This window comes from Enoplosus armatus, chromosome 16 (assembly GCF_043641665.1).
Source record: "Enoplosus armatus isolate fEnoArm2 chromosome 16, fEnoArm2.hap1, whole genome shotgun sequence".
Taxonomy (NCBI): domain Eukaryota; kingdom Metazoa; phylum Chordata; class Actinopteri; order Centrarchiformes; family Enoplosidae; genus Enoplosus; species Enoplosus armatus.
Genome location: NC_092195.1, coordinates 1017227 through 1032282, shown reverse-complemented (window position 1 = coordinate 1032282; position 15056 = coordinate 1017227). Strand labels below are relative to the sequence as shown.

Sequence of the window (15056 nt, the reverse complement as noted above, 5' to 3'; positions counted from 1 at the left end):
AGTCATAAAATGGCTAACAAGGGAAATCATTCCCAGATTGGGAGTACCAGAAGTAATAAGATCTGACAACGGCACTCATTTCTCCAATGAGGAGTTAGGAGAAGTAGAAAGGATGTTCGGGATCAAATATAAGTTCGGTGCAGTTTACCATCCAGCATCTCAGGGACTAGTAGAAAGGGCTAATCGTACTATCAAAGAAGGATTGGCTGAAGTCTGCGCAGACACAAAACCTGGATCGAAGCCCTCCCTATAGTGCTATTTAACCTGAGATCCACTCCAAATGCGACAATGAATGTCAGCCCACATGAGATTTTGACAGGAAGGAAAATGCCCTGTCCATTTACTACTGCACCAACAGACACACCACCAGTATTATTACATTATGAAGATCTGAGTGAGTATGTTAATCAACTGAATAACACTGTGATGAGCATCTCTCAACAGGTCATGGAAATACTCACTGAAGAACAGGACCACGACACATCTCCTGTTGAAGTGGGAAGCTGGGTCCTAAGGAAAGTCAATAAGCTCAATTGGTCCTCCCCCAGGTGGAAGGGACCGTACAAAGTAGCAGAGGCTACATCACACTGTGTGAAGGTATTGTTGTCTGGAGACAGAGTCAAGACCCTACAGAGAGAACACTGACATTGGTTCGGACTTACTTAGGAACCTCACCGACTGACAATGACTACAACACTGGAGATGAGAACCTACCAGAGACTGGACAGACCTCAACTGACAAAATCTTCCAAAAACACTCCACTGTGGAGACTAGGTTGTAGTACTCGAGCGGCTGTAACTATCATTTGACTTATATCAGAACTCCCCGACCTACATAGATGCAATTGGAGTCTCCAGAGGTGTACCTGATGAATATAAATTGGTTGACCAAGTCACCGCAGGGTTTGAGTCGCTGCAGGGTTTGAGTCATCCCTGTTCTGGCGGTCCACGATAAACAAAAATGTGGATAGAATTAATTACCTTCATTTTAATGTTCAAAGGCTCAATAGTATGACTAGAGATGCTATTGCCGGACTACATGAACAATTGGCGGCTACTTCTCTGATGACTTACCAAAATAGAATGGCCCTTGACTTCCTCCTAGCTGAAAGAGGTGGTGTGTGTGCTATGTTTTCCCAAGATTGCTGTGTGTTCATCCCTAACAATACAGCCCCAGATGGCTCCATAACTCGAGCCCTTTCTGGCCTCAAAACTATGTCGGAAGAGTTAGCAGAACACTCGGGGATAGACAATCCGTTATCTGATTGGCTAAACAGAGCCTTTGGCAAGTGGAAAACATTAATTATGTCTGAGTTTCTTTCACTAGTTGTTGCAGTGACTGTGTTAACCTTATGTGGATGTTGCTGCATACCATGCATCAGGCACCTCTGTCTAAAGTGTATTACCACAGCCATTAATGATAAATTCCCCACACCACCTCCTTACCAATTATCACAACATGCAGGAGAAACTGTTCCACTGGTCTCCCTCTCTGAGCCCGGAGAGGATGAGACTGAAGTTTACAAGGATGCTGACGAAGATTTATACTCCTGAACCCCTATATATACAGGTTTTGCTAAAGTTACCACATACCCACATATAGCATTACATACACGTACAGGCGTGAGACTCATAGTTTTTTCTTATGATTATTGTGCTCATTGCAGACATGTTATCAGTAGAGTTGTGGAAGGTTGTACTCTCCTGGGAAAGAGGTTCTGTTCCCGGTACCATGATGGCTACTCCTGATATGAACTGTTTAGCTTATGCTTTTACCTTATATTTGTTTTGTTTAATCAGCATTGCTCTGTTTACTATTTCCACATGCGTGTGCAAGGAAGAACAGCTTACATATACTGGCATACATATAGACTGCTCAATGCAATGAAGACATGCTTACATATCCACTATACGATTATGAGATTTTTATTTGTGTTGATATAATAGAATTATTGTGTTGCAACTCATGGCGGCTAGTCACTCACAGTTTGGGGGCCTGTTGAGCTGGCTGCTGCACGGAGTTGGGATACAATACAGAAATAACGTTCCCACCTGTATTTTATTGACATGATAAAATCATGTCAAAAGGGGGAATGTTATAATTGGCTATGTTTCGAGCTATCATGTATTCTGATTGTATGTATTCTGTATTTCTCCACTGAACGTATGATCCTGTTTTGTACTTTTCTACTGAGCACAATGTACGTCTTTGAGGATATGACTGGTTAGAACTGGTTTTCATACCAGGAGATACCTGAAACTCCTCTATTTTATCAGTTAGATTTACGCCGTACCACCAACATCCACACATGATTTATTTAAGTAAGTCCAACCTCTGTACAGGGCAGTCCCAGCCCGAGAAGATAAATATGAATCATTTTCGGACATCGGGGCTCCTTCTGACTGAGATCCTGCGAGAGCTCTGTCACTCCGAGCCCAGCGCTGCATTTACTTTACCTGTGACCGAAATAAAGTTTACAGCTGTGAACTGAATATTGCTCCAATTTGTTCTTGGGCTTCCAACAAAAGAATCGGGCTAACACGCTAAAACCATCTGCGGTCGGTGCAATCTGCCGTACTCACTCCACAACTCCTCCTCTTTAAGACAAAAGTACAAAGTTCTGCTCTGGATCATAACTGAGTCTTGTCAAGTTCAGCTGGGCAGGGACGTTCATAGTTTAACCAGCCACATCCATCTGGCCAATGTCGAAAAGGCAAAGTTCATCTGCTAACCCGCCAAGCAACATAGCAACTAAGGAGGACAACATGGAAGAAACATCCTTTCATACACAAGATTCAGACTTGAGTAGCTGCCCAACACTGACTTTGGGTCAGTTTTATAATTACAGTAGATTTCTTGCTATGATTTAATAAAAATTAAAAAAAACTCACAACGGGTTATTTTCTTTTCATAGTCAGTATGTGAGTTTGAGTAGAGTGACATAAAGTGGTCTCACCTGTAGTGGATCTGGATCTGAGCTGTCTTTACACAGCACTTTCAACCGGACCAGCCGGTTGCACATCCACACCATGTTATAGGACATCTAAAAGAAAAGGGGGGGGGGGGGGCAGGAGGGATGAAGAAATAATGTTAGCCAACAGTGCGACCAGATTAAATGTTGATTGGGGTGCCCTGGTGACTTAGGGGTTGTTCCTCAACACCCCCCCCCCCTTGTTTCTCTCTACTCTCTTTTAATAAAAGGCACAAAATGGCCAAAAATATACACACACACACACAATATAGAATGTTTGGCATACATATCCACACTCACCTTCCATTTCCTTCTGGCGTTGAACTTCTTAAAGTTCTTCATATTGATTGAGGATCGATTCCTATTGGCCACCTGTTTGCGTGTGATGGGCTGAAACAGACGACAACATTATAAGTAACACGCAGCAACATTCTGCAGCATGATGCGGTGAACTAAAGCCGGTTTGTGGGCGTTCAAATTGTAGAAGGCTTGTAGTAACCTTAATCCATGGATGAAGCAGGCACTCCTCAGCTGTCATTCTATCACTGCAAAACACATGAACACAGTAGTCAACACATCAGGGGAGTAGTAATAAATAACAAGTGATAATCTTTACTTATCGAAGAACATGTGCATTTTGCCACGCTTTACTGCAAACTAAATGTAGGAAATTGCTGGTTACCCATCAGAAGATGTTATGTTTAGGATGTTTTTTGATAAGTTCCTTGGGTATTGTGCAGTTTTGGGGTACATTGGTGTTTTGTTTTTTTACATGCCTACTTAACTCTAAGTCTGCAACAGCAATGGCTGTGCAATTCAAGCATTGTGTAAATGTTAAACAACTGACAGATGTAGTACATTTTAAGCCAAAGTTGAAGAGCTGCATTATTAAAAAGCAATCAGAAGTGCTCCTTTTTTCCATCACTTTGCTGGAACCATTGCTAGCAGTTTCCCCCCGCTTCCAGTCTTTGTGCTAAACTAGGCTAAACAGCTCCTGGACATATCCAACACACGAAATTTCTCTAAAGGATTTGTAGCTCTTCTAGATTGTGTGAGTTACGGTCTGACAAAGACATTATTGGTAGTCCAAAGTTAAAGAGTCGCGTTACACCCGACAACCTGTTTTTGGCAAGGGCTCGTCAGGGATTAGACTTAAACCAAAGAGCCACAAGAATCATGCTGTCTTGCAAAGAAAGACTCAGCTTTCATCCCCGTTGACAGTGTTCCACTGTGTCCCTTATCTTTGAGGGACTGGGAGCGGAAACCTGCAATGATGCCAACAGACTCACTTGTGGAGAAGGAGAAGGTTTTTAGATCCTCTGACAGATTTGAAGCTATTCTAGCTTTTGTTAAGTCATTGCCTACCAAAGATTTTATTGAAATAGCAAATTTATAAAGATACGTTAGGTGTTCATGGTAAGGGCTCGTCCGGGATTTGAAACCGGGACCTCTCGCACCCAAAGCGAGAATCATACCCCTAGACCAACGAGCCACAAAATGCTATGCATGAACAAGATGGATCCACTGTAGACAGTCCTGTGTAGAAGGAGTGGGTTCTTCTGTGCTCACGAGAACCCTCCTCTGTGTCAAAGAACGACTCGGCTCTCATCACCAACTATCTTACATTTACTGATTTTGATGCATGATTTATATTTATACGTTTTGTGACAGGAGGGCGAGGCACAGAGCCACGGAGAGAGGGAGGCAGGCAGACTCAGTCGCAGAACCAAAACCGACGGGCAGACACAGAACCGGTACCACAAGTTAAACCCACCCAGGCAAACTACACACAGCTTGCCCCAGCTGTCCAGACAAAGGGTAAGCACAGTGGAGTAAAGGGTGGTGAGGAGTAGGTTACCGTTGGACTCCCCACTGGCGGCTTGTTTTTCTTGGTCTTCCCAGTCAACAACGGTGGCGTGTGGTGTGGAGCAGCAGTGGAAAGGACATTGTTAGCAGTACGGAGCTGGACTTGGAGGGGGCGGTTCGTGGACTGTGTTGGTGTGGCTGGATGAGGAAACGCAGCGGCGGATGTACAAGGTGTCGTAAAAAAAAATAACTGACTTTTAAATCTTTTAATAAACCGTTGTACTTGAGTGTGTTTCCCCTTGGGTAATTCCTACTGCTCACCCCTGCCAGGCAAATACACGAGTCCTCGGCTCTATCCTACTTTCCAAGAGAACTGATTGGTCAGCGGTGCTTTTACTCGAGTTGATCTATGCTCGACAGGATCTTCTATGAATGGTGATGCCATTTTCCAAGATAACTGATTGGTCACTAGGCAGTGCTTTTACTCGAGCTGATCTGGTATCTTGTATGGAGATAGGTCTGGCTATGCGAAAACTGAAGTTACCTCGCTAACCCTACATCCTGCCTTGTAGTACACGCCTCTGGTCACTTATCTCTGAGAGACTAGAGGTGGAAAACTGCAATGATAACAAGATGGATCCACTGTAGACAATCTCATTTGTGGAGAAGGAGTAGGTTCTTCTGTGTTCTGAAGGATTTGTAGCTCTTCTAGTTATGGGAGTGTCAAAAATGAAGCTCTTATGGATAAGCTATTGCTTAAGAGATACAGCAGGGACACAGGAAGGGCTCGTCCGGGAGTTGAACCCGGGACCTCTTGCACCCTAAGCAAGAATCATACCCCTAGACCAACGAGCCACAAAAAGTCTCAGTCAAAGAACAACTCAGAACTGATCACTGATGAATTACAGTCGGAACAGCTTAGCGTATAAAAATCAATCAGAAGCGCTCAATTTTCCACCACTTTGCAGGAACCATGCAAGCGGTTTTCCAGTCTTCCAGTGCTAAACTTGGCTGAACAGCTCCTGGACATATCCAATACATTCTATACAAAGGTTCAGAGAAATGTGGCAACTCTTTCTCTGTTAGACAGCAACTCATACAGTCTAGAAGAGCTACAAATCCTTCAAAGACCTTTTTGATAGACCAAAGCTAAAGAGTTTTTGGCAAGGGCTCGTCAGGGATTAGACTAGACCAAAGAGCCACAAGACTCATGCTGTGTTGCAAAGAAACACTCAGCTTTCATCACTGTTTACAGTGTTCCACTGTGTCGCTTATCTTCGAGGGACTGGGAGTGGAAACCTGCAATGATGCCAAGAGACTCATTTGTGGAGGAACAGGTTCTTCAGCCCTCTGAAGGATTCGTAGCTTTTCTAGACTGTTAGCTCTTGTCTACCAAAGATCTTATTGATAGACCAAAGTTATAGAGTTGTGTTACAACAGGGAACTCCCTGCCCCCACCCCCTCCCATCTGCTGTAGGATGATATTGGTATACAAAAGCACAGTGAAATGCACACATAAGTCGTTCTTTCCGACCAGAATCTATATCTCTCATGTAAAACACTGTCAGGGAAAGCCAAAGGGCTTTGCCGGTCTCCGAACACTCTGACACCCTAAGAGACCCTCTCACGAGCCGCGCCCCAAGGTCCACGGGATCTTCTATGATTCGTGATGCCATTTTCTAAGAGAGTTGATTCTAAGAGGAAGCTTCTTTGCCTCTCTGCTGCTATTGTGTGCATGCACACAGCCCACACACGTTAGTTCCGCGAATAAACATAATAACCTTTTTTGTTATTTACCATTACAACTGTCCTACATTGAACATGCATATGTTAATAAAAAAGTATCGATATCTGTATTAGTGATCCTGGCCCTGGTATTTCTTGGTATCAGAGCGAAACCAAATGGTATCAAATGGTGGTATCTTATCTCCCACTCTTACTGGAAAGACAGGAAATGGAAACAAGGAGAAGGTACAGTCTATGAGAGTGATGCTGGGTTTGTGCTCAGATTTTCCAAAATAGGGCGATGGCACACCACTAGAACAATCTATTTCCACAAACAGTGCATCATTGTTTCTGTTGGCCAAGTATCGTCTCACAAATTCATTTCCTGTAGCCCCCAGAGATGCGTTTTGAATCAGACCATTAAAAATCAATGAAAACGGTCCTCACTGATTTTACATGTCCATGTGTACTGAGAAGGAATAGGCGAAGCCTTCGGTCAGAAAGATGAAATATACCATATTTATGGCAGAAGAAACTTGTAATCGGCCAATTTCGGCACGGAACGCAAGAGGAGGGTTAAACCAGCAGGCAATTCAAATGTGTCTTAGGGGTTTCAGTCGTGGTCCACGAGCTGCACCGTCCCTGGTTCGAGCCTTGTCGGCATGTTGTTCCTCCTGAATAACAAGTAATAATCTTTACTTGGAGGGATAGAGGGCTGCAATCCCCAGAAGGCAACTCCCTGAAGCAGGGTTTGACTTGTGACACGGGAGTGAGTAAAGGCGTAGTTTGGAAGTAGACTAAGCAAAAAACGGCCTTACCTACATTCTTGATAATGTCATGTTTGGTATTTCCAATTCCATGCTGTTGTGGCCAGCCAAACTGTAAGTCACATCACACCTTTGATTGGACCTAAAAATGAAAAGAGCCCAAGAGGACGCAGGCTAAGCTTCGGGGACCAAAGCATAATCATCCCCTCCCAGGACCACGTCGGACAAGTCTTGGTGAGCCTCGGTGTGGCCTCCTTGCCGCTGGCATTGCCTACATAATGAGGAAGGAAGCACAACGAACGTCGGGAATTCCAGCCACTTATATAGGACACACATGCCCAGCAGTTTCTGGACAACAGCCTGTGGAAATGCGAGCTGTTTAAAATGTGGAAATGCTTCATGAATTTGCGTGTCATCCTTTCGCAGGGGCCATGCTAACCTTCTCTGTACCGATTCCAATTTATTAGATGTGCTGCCTGAGCAAACACATTAAACTTAACTCGCTGCCTGACTTTTAGCCCCCTACTGGCCAAGCGACCCTTATACGGGAGTGCGGGATAGAGGGCTGCGATCCCCAGAAGGCAACTACCTGAAGCAGGGCTTGACTTGTGGCCCTGGAGTGAGTAAAGACGTAGTTTGGAAGTAGACTGAGCAAACAACGGCCTTGGCCACATTCTTGATAATGTCATGTTTGGTATTTCCAATTATTGCTGTTGTGGCCAGCCAAACTGTAAGTCACATCACAGGAAGCTTTGATTGACCCTGAAAATGAAAGGGGGGCGGGGCCCAAGAGGCCGCAGGCTAAACTTCGGGACCCCAAACCTAAGTAACGTAAGTGATTCTGATTTACTGACCATAATAAATGCATAAAAATACCTTTCATATACCCTTCAAAACCCATTTAAAAATCCTCTACAGTTACAACAAACACCAACAAACAAATACATAAAACACTCATTAAACACTCTTAACACTCGCCAAACACAAACAGCTTGGTTGCAGTTCAAGGATAGGGATAAGTTAAAGGATAGTTTTACATCAAGTATCTCTCACATTTCCACATGCACATTGAAAGCAGTTGGTCACTTTAATTGTTCCTCCTGTGGATACTGGCCGCCAAGAGGTCTCTTCTTAAAGCAATTTCCTGTTGTTTCCTCTTGTCCATTCCTGCAGCAGATGCTCCTCTCATCCTTAAAAATAATCCTGCTGAATTGTCGGAGTCATTGTTTCTTCCTAAATGATAACCAAGTCCTGTCTAGCCATCTGTCCCTTCTGAAGCTGTGTCTGACTGGGTGTTCACTAACTGCAGCTTCTATAACGTTCTAGAATGATGATGCAATAAAGGCATCAATGGCCCTCCGGAATTCTGTGACCATCACAATTACACACACTTCATTGACTTACAGTAATTTCAGACTTACCCTACCCCTTACCCTAACCTTAACAGTATGGGACCAGTAGCTCACAAGTAAGTGTACAGTTTCCCCCCGTGGATCAATAAAGTAATTCTGATTCTGATTCTGACAAGACTTGGGCAAAAAGCTAAGCAGGGTTAAGCTGAATAACATCCCGAAGAGGAGAGGTTGGGATCCTTGTTATATTCCCCCACTTCTGAAGCCTAGGTAGTATTCTTTTTTAGTATGTTAAGGTTTTTGATGATGACGTATGATCTCGTGTTCAAGGGGCTTACAAAAAGGAAAGTTACGAAAGGGAAAATTTTAAGCCTACTCTTAAAATTAGAGACTGTGTTTGCCTCCCGGACCCAAACTGTGAGCTGCTTCCACAGGAGAGGAGCTTGATAGCTGAAGGCTCTGGCTCCCATTCTACTTTGAGACTCTGGGAACCACAAGCAACCCTGCATACTGGGAGTGCAGTGCTCTAGTGGAGTAATAGGGTAGTATGTGCTCATAAGGATATGATTGTATCTGACCATTAAGAGCTTTGTAGATGAGGAGAAGGATTTTAAACTCTATTCTGGATTTTACAGGGAGCCAGTGCAGAGAAGCTAATATTGGAGAAATATTGTCTTTTCCTGGTTCCTGTCAGTGCATGCGTCGCAGCCATTTGGATCAACTGGAGAGTCTTCAGGGACTTATTGGGGCAGCCTGATAAAAAGGAATTACAATAATCCAGCCTAGAAGTAACAAATGCATGGACTAGTTTTTCTGTTTGAGACAGGATGTTCCTGATTTTTGCAATGTTACATAGGTGAAAAAAGGCATGCCTTGAAGTTTGTTTTATGTGGGAATTAAAGGACATGTACTCTGGACAGCAGCACAGTGAATGTCAAACTTCCATACTGGTTTTCAAAGTTAGGGCGAGAATGGCAACTGGGCTTGGCCTTTATAGCACCTGGCCCAGATGCTCCCAATCAGACTAACTGCTGCACTCCCCTGCTACCTTCAGTGACAGACAGGAATAAACAGTAACCATTAGACAGGTTAGGCTGCGGTCGTCACACCAGTCAGGGGGTTGTGGTAACCCTCCTTCTCAATAACAGAATAATGATGTTGATAACTGTTAAATTTCCTTCAGAAGCAACTGACTGGCCTCACTACCCACTGGACATCACTTTGGAGCAAAACTGCCCCCACTCTCCTCCAATTGGAGGTCCAAGCACAAACTTTGCCTGTGCCTGGGTTATCCCTCCCACAGAAGAGTCCTCTTGGTGATGTAGACCTGGTCAGTTCTCCAGCACAAGGCACTTGTCCACCAGGAGTCCTCCAGCAGGGTGACTCTCAGTACAGTCAAGAGCCTAAACTTCAACAATTAACAGATTCACAAGATATTGAACATTTTCTCATAACCTTTGAGCAGTGGTTTGTCAGTGGCCGAGATCAGACTGGGGCTTTCGTCTTTTTCCACTGCTAAAGCTCGAGCCGTTGACCCGGATTGGCTGACTCTGAGACTGCGTCCGATTGAGGACCGCCGGAGTCGATCAAAGGAGACTCTTTTTCAGACAATTCCAGGCGCCTGAAACAAAAAGGTAAGCAGAAAACCTCTTTTCTACTTGAAATTTCTGCACATTGGGCATACCAAAACAAATTGTCTGAATAAGATTATTCTCTGATCGCTAAAAGCATAGTCATTTTCTTTTGGAGAATGATTAATGATTGTTTGATTTTTACTGAAATGGTCACATGTAAAGTAAAAAACACATAGTCTCACGTGAGGGAAAGTGAATAAGTGTCCTAGTTTAGTTTGAATCGGCTGGAATAAAAGGCATATTGTCTTCTAAATTATTAAAGGACATTTTTGATTCCGGGGTAAGCCCGATGCCGGGAGAAGTTTGATTGTCCCGATGCCGCGAAAGGCGATGCCAGGAAAGCCTGATGCCGGGAGAAGTTTGATTGTCCCGATGTCGCGAAAGGCGATGCCACGATAGGTGAAGACTCCCGTTGAGCGGACGAGTAAAAAAATAAAAAAATAAAAAATTCCCGGTATAATTGTAAAGATAAAATCTTTATGAGGACACAGGGATAAGTTTGTTATTTTCAATAAAAATGTGGGGTGGTTTCCTACTTGATTGATATTTTTACTGTGCATGTGTCAGTGTATCGGATAGAACAAACTGCTCGAAGATTCCTGCACTAACACAGATCTCAAGTAGTTGTGTGCATGGGGGATTGGAATAGCATAAAAGGGGATATTTTAGTTAAGGTGTTACAGAAGGTGGTGAATTAAAACGAGTGAATAGACTGGGAAAACCCTCAACGATCAAGCGCACAGAGTAATAGACTCCGTGTAGAAGCTTCTTGATCGGGTCCTCACTCGGGCACTGTGCCACTCACCCTCTCTGAATAACAAAGTAGCCACAGTCAAGTGCAGAGGACATCAAAAAGAAGATGGCAGAATAGCAAGAGGAAATAATGCAGCAGATATGGCAGCAAAAGCGATAGCAATGTAAATCGACAAATGACACAAAAAGGAGTAAAAGATAAACCACATAGGGACCTATGTGTACAAAACATCAAAGAGCTGCAAGAAGCAGCTGCCCCGTCTGAAAAACCGGCGTGGAAAGAAAAAGGAGCCATAAAGGATGATAAAGGGCTCTGGAGAAATCACGAAGGCTAGATAGTAGCTCCGGCTGGACTACTGAATTTGCTATGCCAAGAAGCCCACAGTAGAGGTCACTGTGCGAGCTCAAAAGTAACAGCTCTCATTTCTCAGCATTGGTGGCACCCCCACCTTAAAGACATCACTAAATATTTTGTACAATCATGTGAAATCTGTAATCAGTTTAATCCAAAGGTTTCACTCAAGGCAGGACTAGGACGTTTTCCAGTTCCTGATGCCCCATGGAAGGAGATAGTGATTGATTTCACTGACATGGGTGCAGATCACAGAGTTGAGGGCAAGAGATATCTCTTAGTCTGCGTAGATCCATTCTCAAGGTGGGTTGAAGCCACACCTACCAAAACTGAAAAAGGGAAAGAAGTCATAAAATGTCTAACAAGGGAAATCATTCCCAGATTCGGAGTACCAGCAGTAATAAGATCTGACAACGGCACTCATTTCTCCAATGAGGAGTTAGGAGAAGTAGAAAGGATGTTTGGGATCAAACATAAGTTTGGTGCAGTTTACCATCCAGCATCTCAGGAAGTAGTAGAAAGGGCTAATCGTACTATCAAAGAAGGATTGGCTAAAGTCTGCGCAGACACAAAACTAACCTGGATCGAAGCCCTCCTTATAGTGCTATTTAACCTGAGATCCACTCCAAAAGCGACAATGAATGTCAGCCCACATGAGATTTTGACAGGAAGGAAAATGCCCTGTCCATTTACTACTGCACCAACAGACACACCACCTGTATTATTACAGTATGAAGATCTGAGTATAACTAACTACTGAATAACACTGTGATGAGCATCTCTCAACAGGTCACGGAAATACTCACCAAAGAACAGGACCACGACACATCTCCTGTTGAAGTGGGAAGCTGGGTCCTCAGGAAAGTCAATAAGCTCAATTGGTCCTCCCCCAGGTGGAAGGGACCGTACAAAGTAGCAGAGGCTACATCACACTGTGTGAAGGTATGGTTGTCTGAAGACAGACTAAGCAACTGGATCCATAAGACGCACTGTGCACTGACTCAAGACCCTACAGAGAGAACATTGACTGAGGTTCGGACTGACTTAGGAACCTCACCGACTGACAATGACTACAACACTGGAGATGAGAACCTACCAGAGACTGGACAGACCTCAACTGACAAAATCTTCCAAAAACACTCCACTGTGGAGACTAGGTTGTAGTACTCGAGCGGCTGTAACTATCATTTGACTTATATCAGAACTCCCCGACCTACATAGATGCAATTGGAGTCCCCAGAGGTGTACCTGATGAATATAAATTGGTTGACCAAGTCACCGCAGGGTTTGAGTCATCCCTGTTCTGGCGGTCCACGATAAACAAAAATGTGGATAGAATTAATTACCTTCATTTTAATGTTCAAAGGCTCAATAATATGACTAGAGATGCCATTGCCGGATTACATGAACAATTGGCGGCTACTTCTCTGATGACTTACCAAAATAGAATGGCCCTTGATTTCCTCCTAGCTGAAAGAGGTGGTGTGTGTGCTATGTTTTCCCAAGATTGCTGTGTGTTCATCCCTAACAATACAGCCCCAGATGGCTCCATAACTCGAGTCCTTTCTGGCCTCAAAACTAAGTCGGAAGAGTTAGCAGAACACTCGGGGATAGACAATCCGTTATCTGATTGGCTAAACAGAGCCTTTGGCAAGTGGAAAACATTAATTATGTCTGTGTTTCTTTCACTAGTTGTTGCAGTGACTGTGTTAACCTTATGTGGATGTTGCTGCATACCATGCATCAGGCACCTCTGTCTAAAGTGTATTACCACAGCCATTAATGATAAATTCCCCACACCACCTTCTTACCAATTATCACAATATGCAGGAGAAACTGTTCCACTGGTCTCCCTCTCTGAGCCCGGAGAGGATGAGACTGAAGTTTACAAGGACGCTGACGAAGATTTATACTCCTGAACCCCTATATATACAGGTTTTGCTAAAGTTACCACATACCCACTTATAGCATTACATACACACATAGGCGTGAGAGTCATAGTTTTCTCTTATGATTATTGTGCTCATTGCAGACATGTTATCAGTAGAGTTGTGGAAGGTTGTACTCTCCTGCGAAAGAGGTTCTGTTCCCGGTACCATGATGGCTACTCCTGATGTGAACTGTTTAGCTTGTGCTTTTACCTTATAATTGTTTTGTTTAATCAGCATGGCTCTGTTTACTATTTCCACATGCGTGTGCAATGAAGAACTGCTTACACATACTGGCATAGGCAATGAAGACATGCTTACATATCCACTATACGATTATGAGATTTTTATTTGTGTTGATATAATAGAATTATTGTGTTGCAACTCATGGCGGCTAGTCACTCACAGTTTGGGGGCCTGTTGAGCTGGCTGCTTCACGGAGTTGGGATACAATACAGAAATAACGTTCCCACCTGTATTTTATTGACATGATAAAATCATGTCAAAAGGGGGAATGTTATAATTGGCTATGTTTCGAGCTATCATGTATTCTGATTGTATGTATTCTGTATTTCTCCACTGAACGTATGATCCTGTTTTGTACTTTTCTACTGAGCACAATGTACGTCTTTGAGGATATGACTGGTTAGAACTGGTTTTCATACCAGGAGATAGCTGAAACTCCTCTCTTTTATCAGTTAGATTTACGCCGTACCACCAACATCCACACATGATTTATTTAAGTAAGTCCAACCTCTGTACAGGGCAGGCCCAGCCCGAGAAGATAAATATGAATCATTTTCGGACATCGGGGCTCCTTCTGACTGAGATCCTGCGAGAGCTCTGTCACTCCGAGCCCAGCGCTGCATTTACTTAACCTGTGACCGAAATAAAGTTTACATCTGTGAACTGAATATTGCTCCAGTTTGTTCTTGGGCTTCCAACAAAAGAATCGAGCTAACACGCTAAAACCATCTGCGGTCGGTGCAATCTGCCGTACTCACTCCACAACTCCTCCTCTTAAAGACAAAAGTACAAAGTTCTGCTCTGGATCATAACTGAGTCTTGTCAAGTTCAGCTGGGGAGGGACGTTCATAGTTTAACCAGCCACATCCATCTGGCCAATGTCGAAAAGGCAAAGTTCATCTGCTAACCCGCCAAGCAACATAGCAACTAAGGAGGACAACATGGAAGAAACATCCTTTCATACACAAGATTCAGACTTGAGTTGCTGCCCAACACTGACTTTGGGTCAGTTTTATAATTACAGTAGATTTCTTGCTATGATTAAATAAAATAAAAAAAAAAACTCACTACGGGTTATTTTCTTTTCATAGTCAGTATGTGAGTTTGAGTCGAGTGACATAAAGTGGTCTCACCTGTAGTGGATCTGGATCTGAGCTGTCTTTAAACAGCAGTTTCAACCGGACCAGCCGGTTGCACATCCACACCATGTTATAGGACATCTAAAAGAAAAAGGGGGGGCAGGAGGGATGAAGAAATAATGTTAGCCAACAGAGCGACCAGTTTAAATGTTGATTGGGGTGCCCTGGTGACTTAGGGGTTTCAGGCGCAGACCATGAACCACACCGCCCCTGGATCAAGCCTTGTTGGCATGTTGTTCCTCCCCCTCCCCCCCCCCCCTCGTTTCTCTCTACTCTCTTTTAATAAAAGGCACAAAATGGCCAAAAATACACACACACACGATATAGAATGTAGGTTTGGCATACATATCCACACTCACCTTCCATTTCCTTCTGGCGTTGA

The 15056-nt window shown here is 43.7% G+C and overlaps 3 non-coding genes across 3 annotated transcripts; all 3 read right to left on the bottom strand.

The window, feature by feature from the left end:
- Positions 1–4392: 4392 nt before the first annotated feature.
- On the bottom strand, positions 4393–4464 carry trnap-ugg (transfer RNA proline (anticodon UGG)). The gene has a single exon. It is a non-coding gene; the product is annotated as a tRNA-Pro (tRNA).
- Positions 4465–5561: 1097 nt separating this feature from the next.
- On the bottom strand, positions 5562–5633 carry trnap-agg (transfer RNA proline (anticodon AGG)). The gene has a single exon. It is a non-coding gene; the product is annotated as a tRNA-Pro (tRNA).
- Positions 5634–7651: 2018 nt separating this feature from the next.
- LOC139299524 (U6 spliceosomal RNA) lies at positions 7652–7758 on the bottom strand. The gene has a single exon (XR_011598810.1). It is a non-coding gene; the product is annotated as a U6 spliceosomal RNA (small nuclear RNA).
- Positions 7759–15056: the final 7298 nt, after the last annotated feature.